Genomic DNA, 10,186 nt, shown 5'->3' on the forward strand with positions numbered 1-10,186 from the left:
TTGGCAATGCACTGACAAGTAGTATTCCCTTATTTAAACTTATGATCCTTCCTCATGCTCTAAACTGTGATGCCACTCCGATGCAGTTTATGTTAATCTGTGACTATTTACATGGTCCTTCTTTCTGTAGCCTCTCAACTAGAGCCTGAAATTTTTTGTCTCCTAGAACAATTGTCTTTCTTGCCCAAAACATATTGCACGGTTACCCCTCATAGGGGGGGGGGGTACTGTATATGAGTTTTCACATAATCAATGAACCTCAGAGACACAACCATTTCTCATCCTGTGTTGCTACTACGCGCATGAGTCACAATGGTTGTAAATTGGCTACCTGCCCTCTCTCGCTTAAAAGTACATTTTGCATGTGGAAAATAACCACAAGCATCACATTTCATTGAATGAGTGCTCCTGTGCATGTTTTTTTTTCCGTCCTGTAATGGCTAAGTTCAACATGGTCAAGTTGTTTGAAAACTGTCCAGCCTCAACCAATACTTTGTGTAGTTTCAAAATTATGATACATTCATTTTTCAGAACTTGTCCCAAATTAAGCATGAGACATTTTCATGATGCAAATGAGGTAAGGTTGTGCTCAGAGACTATGATAGGCCTGCTATATCCTGCAAAACTATGTGAAATGAAATATGCTTGCAATTTTCGTGAGCAGCTAGCTCAGTACAATTAGGCACATTACCTGCGGAAACGTTTTTTTAACGCTCCCGAGAGGTCCTGGTTTCTTGTAATTTCTTCAAATCCCTTGCAGTCTAGATTGCAATCCGGTGCATTTTGATTTTGATATTACATTCAAAATAAAACCAGCTGAAATTTTAAGGTTTCGATAATTATATGGGAACAAATTAAAAGTAGAAGAGTGTAATGCAATGAGCAAATAACAAGATCATTGCAGAGAGTAAACAAATATTCCTTTCCTGCAAATAAATTGGTAGCAGGAAAGTCATACGAAATTAGCAGTGAATGCACAAGAATATGATGCTACAATGCCCCGGCATTCTGTGAATATTCTTGCACAAAGAAAATCCTCATTATGAAAGACCATCAAGAAAATGCCAATCTATACTTCAGCATACCTGCAGTCATACCTGCAGTATGCACTGTACCATCAGCAATATTTACAACCACAGACAACTGCACATCATATCAAGCTTAGGCGGCCAAGGAGCCTGAGTTTTAAATTATAACTTGAGTTATTATATTACACTACACAACTATATCTACTTACAATGTTGTCTTCTCAACCGCTTTCAAGAAGACATTAACCATCTGTCTGAAGGCGAACGCAAGTGGCTTGCTGTTGATGGGGGGCGCCAAGGCTGGGCATTGTGAAATTGCTGCTATCTGCATGACCTGCGAGAAAGGACGCTCTAAGTACAAGATAAACAAATGCTATTAGAACAAAAGACAAGATCATTGGCAATGAGCCTCGTTTTGGTTTGCACGAGAAAAGCCAAGAATATGGACTTTGTGCTGCTTACTGAAGAAGCAAGCCTCCTTCCAGATGTTGCAGTCATGCATTAAGATTGTCACACAGCTGCATGCTTGTATGCTGCTCTCGCCAGTATGCTTTGAAGTTTATAATTTCAAGTTAAATTGATTATTGTGTTTTCTTGCCAATTCTTGGCAAACAGACCAGCAATGAAATAGCTCTCTTACACACATACTCCCTTTTGAGGAGAGAATTCACACACACGCACGCATGCATGGGCGCACACACACACACGCACACACATGCTTCTACCACATGAGCAGCTTCCTGTGCTTGAGACACATACATTTTTTTTATCCTGTGTCCCTCCTACTGCTAAGGCATAAAAAATGCTTTGTGTTACCAACCCCAAACTCCTCAACCTACACCTCCAGCTTAAACACTTTCTCGAGAGCCAGGACAAGCCTTCTAGCTTCCCCAGTGCTCCAAACTGTAGTTACGAATTTCAATAGGGCTATAGGCGACAGCTCTCGAAGGGCATGCAAATTACCCGGAGACCTAAAGCTTGTATATGATACCTCTAAAGCACAACACTTCAAATTGTCAAAATTCATTAAAGCTCCTGAAGACAATTGCTATATACGTAGAACGTCTCGAATAACCTGCCGCTAACAATTTCAGCGGTTGTCTGCATCAAAAGAAATGTGGGCTAATGGGAAATCCACGTCTTTAAGATTGGAATTATTGTAATGGCGGAACACACTACCAGATTTCTTAATCATTTACTTATGCTCTGGATGTAACGTTCCTTTCACAATAAAAAACAAGGATATCGATTCATCAGGGCATGGGAGCAATTGGACGAAGCGTATACTTGGCGCCTTCCCACTGGTCCTCCCGAGAAACGACGCCTCATACAGCAGTTGTCCAGGTAGGCTTGAAACCAAACTCGGCTTTCAGGCGGGAACACTCGCTGCACCAAATCGGAAGAGTTTTATTGCGAGTAAAACTCTACCGGCCTCATGCAATACATACGCACGCACACAAAACGCACCCACACGCACACACAAGTATACGCACTCTCAAAGCGCAGACACAAAAGCGCGCACGCGCACATTGATGAACACAAACAAGCACACATACATGCATGCAGGCAGACACGCTAACACGTGCACGCACACACAGCGACCCACAGACAACACACTCACAAAACACGTACGCACTAGACACGCGCAAACACGCCGGCCCATACAAACCGGCATGTACTGAACGCAAGCGCGCGCGCGCACGCACGCACGCACACACACACGCACACTCACACACACACACAGCGAGTCGAGCGCACGCACGCACGCACACACACAAAGCGAGCTGAGCTGAGCGCACACACGCACGCACACACAAATCAAGCCGAGCGCGAGCACGCGCACACGCACGGACAAAGCGAGCCGAAAAAATGCTGAAGGCGTCCGGCAAGCAGCAAGAGCAACACGCGACCGCATCAGGGAGAACCAATACCGCGCCGGTTCCTTTGAAAGGTGGCTAAGCCAGTCCTTTTTCTACGCGACGCAAGAGTGGTCGACCACATTTAACTGAAGTGCGAACGACCGTATTACAAGCAGCCGCGCTGAACGCACAAGAGAATCACATCAATGAACGTTCAAGCGCTGAGAAACAAAGCGTAACTATGCAGGCGCACCACGCCCGATGTAGATTTGACAAACATTAGTCACACGGGACGCGATCGAGGTAGTTAACTTGCCCTAGTAGGAGTGCAGCCGCTCTTGCTCTTACATTAGCGAATTATGAATTATGCTACGAAATCACAGTGAGATATTTCTAAAGCGAACAAAACAAATACCAAATAAACGGGCACTTGCCTGAAAGTTTCGATCATGCCAGTACTACCGACCGGGCACGTTGCAACTTCTCGTTTCAGCCTTCGTGGATCCATCTTCCAGTGCGTACGAACGCTTTGCTTTGAAGTGGGGCACGAGTAATACACAAAGCATGGGCCACATCTTTTTCTACCCCGCGCGCAAAACTAATCACACGTTTAAAATTACTTCGCATAGCGCGCGACGCGAACGCACGCGAAAACGAGCATGATGGCGCAGCTTCCGCCTTCCCGTCCTGCCGCGCGCAGAAGTGATGGTACAGCGTTGGCCGTCACTTCCGGTCGCTTTTCATTGGGCATGGAGCGGCCGCGCAAATTGAACGTTTATTCTGACAGGTTTGCATGCTCGCATGGCCGCCTGTTTGCTGCTGCTTCGTTGTGGTCTCTAACTAGAGCGGTGAGGCGGGTAGTTGCTACTACGTTTCGTGCCGGGCATTTTATTTTGGGGTGGGGGGCGCAGTCTGTGCTGCATCACTGAGGGTACAGTACACAAATCGGGACCGTGAGCGAGACGATCGGCGCTCTTCTGCTGGTGCGATTAGATTATTCGCTGCGTCCGAACGAAGCAACTTTGCGAGGTCACAGCGTAGTTTCAGCGATATCATGGCTCGATAAAGACGCTCACATCTTGCTCGTGTGACAGCGACGCGTAAACATTCATGAGGAGACTGAAGACTGCGTTTGCAAGTGCGTATGCTCTGGATAAGAAATTACAGCTTTGACGACACCAGCCCTTAATATATAGGCTCAGCCTTACAAGCTGTATTTGAGGATGCACTTAGAAAGGAGATCAGTAGCTTAGTAAACCTCTGAATGAATTAGGCAAGGTACGTGGAAATTCGGGTTTGAGAACTTCCAACGTGATCTCGCCTCTATAAGTCTTCTTTATGGATTCACCATGCAAATTGTACGTTGATGCCACTGTACAGCAGAGGCTCGTCCAACAGCACGTCCCTGTTTGTTCAGCAATGTATCCAAACAGCTTCTTCCATTTCACCACTTTTTGTTGGGCTATTAAGGGCACCGAAATATTAGTGCAGAATTGCGCAAGTTGCTCTCGTGTTTTCGCTCTGCTACTGCAGTTTTTCTAGAAGTGTTTAATTGCATGTTAATATTCCTGAGAGCACGAAAAATAATGATAATGGAATTGTAAGCGAAAGGGCGTTCTTTTTCTGGATGATACATTTTTGGAGTGGTCGTCATGCCAGTAACATCAGAATCCTTGAAGAAATATCGACAGTCACTTAGGAATGGGAAAACTTAATCGCTTCACGCATCTACACTTGGAATTGTCACGTGACCATGATACGTTAGTTCATACATTGTCGCGTGTTCTTGACAATCCTACCATAATCTCCCGTAATGCACCGTGCTATAGTTTGTACGAACCTTAACGCAATTTATTCCACCCTTATTCACATCATTTCACATTATTTACCCATAATCGCTCATACTTAACGTTGTTGTATTTACTACCTTCTGTATCACTACTGACGTCATCCAAGACGGTGATGACTTCACATTTTATTTATTTATTATATACATTCGAGGCCTAGTAGGCACAACAGAAAGAAGTGGTGAAAATATGCAATAATTGCAATGCAGCGCAAAAATAGAAAATCAAACCATAAGATAATTTGAACGGCGACCTTGAATTAGTGGTGTCACAAATTGAGACTGTGGAGGCGGGAAGGCGGTTGCATTCAGTGGCTGTTCTTGGCAAAAAGGAAGAATGGCACATCAATTTTGTGTTGATGGTCGATGCGAGACGAGAACTTGGTGTGGTGAAAAGATTTTCTTTACGAGAAGGGTTAAATTAGCATATTCTATGAAAAAGACAGAGACGAAAGTATTTGCGACGTAACCAAAGGTCAGGTTCACCTAGTGTTTTTTTCATGGACGTGACGCTAGAATGAAGTGAATAATTTGAGAGAATAAAACGGGCGGCGCGGTTCCAAATGCGTTCTGAATGCTTTCAAGGGAAATGACAAGATTGGCATGAGCAGGGTCCCGTATGGATTGTTGTTGCGGAGAACACCACCTTTCCTACCTGAAAGGCCATGAAACGCTTTCGCATTAAAAATGCAATACATACACACATTGCTGAATGCGTGGACGTGTACACGTTACTCAGATTTATGCATCAATACGTTCAACACCCTTCAGGCTTCGATTTAACACCCTTCTTTGAGCAAAGTCACACCTTATGTGTGGTATCCACCCTTGTGATAGGGTGCTTTGGCCGAAAAGGGTGCTAGAAGGGTGTGAGCATGGGTGTAAATGCCGAAAGCACCCCTACTAACACCCATAAGGGTGTAAAAATGTTTAGTGTGTTCATATAATAATAATAATAATAATAATAATAATAATAATAATTGATTGCACAAAGAAACACGGAGTACAGGAAGCGGGCCTGTCAAAGCCACAAGTGGCTTGAGGGACTTGGTCCGGCAATATCATAGAACGGGTGTGCAATATCTGTTTTAGCATCGATAAATAACAAAATGATCTAGGAGAACTAACAGTTAGGAAGCTTAACACATACCAGAAGCAAGTCATGGAGCAAGAATCAGCAATCGATACCTAGAAGGTAAGATGTGCGTGTTTTATAAATGATGGCCAGTACCTTTTAGAAATGTTAAAGCAAATGTATTACAGTGGACAAATCATGTTTTTCAATGGCTTTTTTTATGTAATCGAGAAGGCCTCATTTTTGAAATCGTCCAGAATTTTCGTAACATAAACACAACACCTAGCTTCACCCTATCTCGTTGAGGATCGCGGAACTACAAAGCGAACATTACTACAAAGGCTTCAGGGGACTGTGTAAGATACTCTGAAATAATTGAACCAAAATTGCCGCAGCACCATAGTCTGCGTAAACAGAGTCCGGAAGCATGGAAGGGCAAGCGCTGAGAATATGTTACCATTTGTGATTGATGGAGTATTGTAGGCTATGGGTTTCACTATATTTTTTAACAAAGAATCAACACGGTTTTGCCATCGAGTGGGGCAGAAAGCAAAAACGGTGATCCCATATCGAAGAGTGCTGCAGACCAAGGCATTCGCCAATAGCTTTTTTTTATTTACTTGAAGCGGCACGATAGATCTAATGTGAAAGAGTACCCACGATGCGCTCGTAAGCTTATCGCAAATGTGTGATAGTTGACTTTGGCACGAGACATCGCTGTAGTAGAATACTCCCAGGTATTTTACGGAGTTCACGTGGTTAACCGGCACGCATAGACAGGAGTGACAGTTCTCACTGTGAAGGAAAATTGGTGCATCGATTGCGGTTAATTTTGAAGGGAATCTGAAGCAAACGATTTGGGTTTTTGAGCCGTTAACCTTTACAGAGTTATCGATGAACCAAGACATTGTCTTGTCTAAATAATTGCGCAAATTCGAGATAGGCATGTTGTACAAAAGATTTTTTGACACCTACACAGTGTCCGTCAGCATATTGAAATACCACACATTTTGAGACAACCTGAGATAAATCATTAATGAATGTATTGAACAGTAGAGGTGACAGAATGGAACCTCGAGAAACTCCGGCCATCAGTGGGAGCGTAGAATTTGCATTTATCGTTTTATCTAATACAACTACTTGTGACCGTTCTGCGAAATAGTTTTTGAGGACATCGTAGAATGGACCCCTAAAACCACTGTAATACAATTTTTCCAATAGAATTCCATGACGAACTTTATTCAAAGCTTTAGATATGTGCAAAAATACAGCAACGCTAAATAAATTTTTATCTAGAGCTGAAAACTGTTCATCCGTGAACTCCTCTATAAGGGCTACCGTGCCATGACCGGTAACAAAAGTAAACTGCCGAGTCGACAAAATGGAAAATTTTTCAACAAAAGATGACATGGATTTTAAACGAAAATTTTCAATGTCAGAAAGTATGGGTAGTATAGAAATAGGTTGATAGTTCTTCTTGTCATCCCCTTGCCCTCATTTAAAGAGCGCTTTAACAATCGCGGTCTTAAGCTCTTTCAGGATAAGCGCGGTATCAAGAAAATTGTTCAACATGAAGAGTAATATATCGGATAAGGCTGTAAAGTTCCTTTGTAGCAGATTCGCTGATAAACCGTCGATATCATGTGGCTTACCGCGCTTAAAGCAGAAAATTATTTCATGAAGTTCGCTGTGTGTGTGTGGGGGGGGGGAGGAATTCTAGGTAGATATGCGGACGCTGAAATGGATTCCTTAAGCGTGTATTGGGCGGCCTCACATGAACATGCGTTCTAGGAAGCCAGCGCAACAAAGCTGCTTAATTTATCTTTGACCTCAACCGATTGCATAGAAAAAAAAATTGGGCACATGCTTGCGGCACTCTTGCCACGAATATAATTTATCAGTGACCGTGTTGTTGCGGCATTTCTCGACGACTGCTGAAAATTTTAGGAAAAGTGCTTACGCTTTGCGTATCTTGTCAAAGCAACTACCCCATTTCTTGCGGCTTTGTACTCGAGACGTAGGTTTTAATTTTTTGAGGCATGTTTACACAATTTCCGGAGCATGTCTCTGTAAGAAATGGCACGCATTATGTCCGCTGTTCTTTCTAAGTTTCTGTTTTACAACGGGCTTAGAAATGTTCTCAAACTTTTTTATTTGGTCGCAAAAGATGCTATAGACCTTCTCTGATGAAGTTGAATTAGTTATAGTCTTCCAATAAAAACTGTTAATGAGGTTGTCTAAGACCCTCTGGTCAGTTATAGTAATGTGTAATGTAGATTGAGTTATTGGGCGCGGTTGTTCGACAAGCAGTTGGCACTGGAATGCACGGAGAGAAACGACAAGCGACGAGATAGGGATCCGCAAAATGTTGGAAAATAACACAAGAAGCAAAGGAATAGATAGGAGCAGGCGAATCGATATGGTCTAAACATGACGTTGTTACATGGCCATCATCTATTCATGGGTGAGAAGGGTTATGGTATTAGCAATACCGTACGACGACAAGGGGGACGAGTAATCGGATACAGAGCATACTGTGGAAAACAAGGTATACATTGACGTCTCCTATTAAATATAATTCTTCCACTGAAATCCATGAGATCATCATTTCTTCGAGTTGCAGAAGAAAACGGGTAACTCTGTTGCAAGGCAGCCGATACAGAGCTAACAACCTTATACACCGAGTAGCGCACGATATGTTCAGCGCTACGCATTCCGCATGAACGGAGTTCACGTCAACGGATGCAACGTCCAACGTATCTCTAAGAAAGATAGTGATCCCGCCCCCTCATCGGTGAGGCCGCGTCACAAAACTGCATTGATAGCCTGACACTGAAAACGCATGCATGCAAGTTACTGAAACACTGATTTCTGTCAGGACGAACACGTCAACAAATCTAATTCCCGTTGTGGCAACTAACTTAAGCTCTTCCCAGTATTCTCGAAGGCTTCTGATGTTGATGTTTACGTCGGTGAATTCATTCTCTCAGCTGTGGCCAAATGCGTCCTTGAAAGATTTAAAGTTTGGGATCCGGCTGTAGGCGTTGGCCATTAGTTACATTAGTTGATCCAACTCTGTCGGCATGGTTATTCGAAGAAGGGTCGAGTTTTCGATGTTTTTCACATAAATCTTGCCCCGCTTAATGTAACTGAAACTGTACTCATTCTGTTTTGCCATAGTCCTTGCACGCCAGAATAAATCTCGATTGAATCTTGTCAAGTTCTCGTTGAAAAATATCATTTGGCGCTTTCCAAGTTCGCAAAGATTTTGAAGCTTCCTGCATACTTCAGACAACTTTTCCCTGGATGCAATGAAAGTGAAGCACACAAGAACCATAGAAATAGCGTCGCGTCTGCCCAATAGCCGATAGATTGTTTCAACTTCCGAAAGGAAAAAAATTTTGGACTTCTAGCGTTCCAGCGATACTACATAAGAATTCCTTAAAGTTTTCGGCTGTTTCTTCTTTGAGACTATGGATTTCCATGTTCATGCTGCGGCTGTATTGTTCACTGTCATTTAGCTGGGCTTGTATCCATTCTAGCTGCTCGACCTGCGTCTGGACAGCTGCTCTGATAGCGGGTACTTCTGCATATCGAAAAGGTGCCTATTCCTTGGCTGCTTTTAGTTCTTCGAGAATAGAATCGTACTGTTGTGATATATAATTCATGGCGCTGTCCAATTCTTGAACTCTTGTGGTTAATGTGGACACTTCCGTTCTCATAAGAAGCAGCGAATCAACCTTGCTATGAAGCTCCAGTAAGCACTGTGACTTCTTTATATCTTGTAGTTCCGAAAGCAATGTCCATACCACACCCGTACTTTCATGGACCTAGGCAGCGTCAGAGAGGAATTGGAACCATCTGTGCGTTTTTTTTTTCTGCCGTTCTGCATGTTTTGCATACCCACACGTCCATTTTTGTTTGCTATACTCGTTGTGTAAAGGTGTTTGACACAACTTCAGAACAGTTTTCACCAAAATGATAAGAAAATTTGCAACTCGCGCAGGTCATGAATATGTCATCATCGGGCTGTGCCTCGTGGCAGGTAATACACTCTTTCATTGTCTTTCACGTAACGCCTTCACAGTGGGCAGACAGGGGCAAATTCGAAGTCGAGAGATATCAGCCAAATGACACGCTACCTGTTGGAATACAACGTGTTAGCGCGGGCAACGTGCTCACCGCTGGCTGCAAAGGATCCCCGCTATCCGCAGACTTAAGTAGCTTGTCGGTGAATCCTGGTTTTCAGACGAGTTGTCCCCTTGTCGCCAAAGTCTGCAATATGGTCGGCACTGATGAAGGTGATAGCAGCATCCGGGACATCATGAGGGCTGCATCAAGGTAACCGCCCGTTGGAATACAACGCAAGGTCGATTCA

General features: G+C 43.5%; 1 long non-coding RNA gene across 1 annotated transcript; it reads right to left on the reverse strand.

Moving 5' to 3' along the window:
- Positions 1–1,317: 1,317 nt before the first annotated feature.
- On the reverse strand, positions 1,318–3,568 carry LOC142576221 (uncharacterized). Its single transcript, XR_012826804.1, has 3 exons — positions 3,322–3,568; positions 2,316–2,414; positions 1,318–1,362 (listed from the first exon to the last, which is right to left on the reverse strand). It is a non-coding gene; the product is annotated as an uncharacterized LOC142576221 (long non-coding RNA).
- Between the last annotated feature and the right edge of the window lie 6,618 nt (positions 3,569–10,186).

Source organism: Dermacentor variabilis, chromosome 3 (genome assembly GCF_050947875.1).
Source record: "Dermacentor variabilis isolate Ectoservices chromosome 3, ASM5094787v1, whole genome shotgun sequence".
NCBI classification, from domain to species: Eukaryota; Metazoa; Arthropoda; class Arachnida; order Ixodida; family Ixodidae; genus Dermacentor; species Dermacentor variabilis.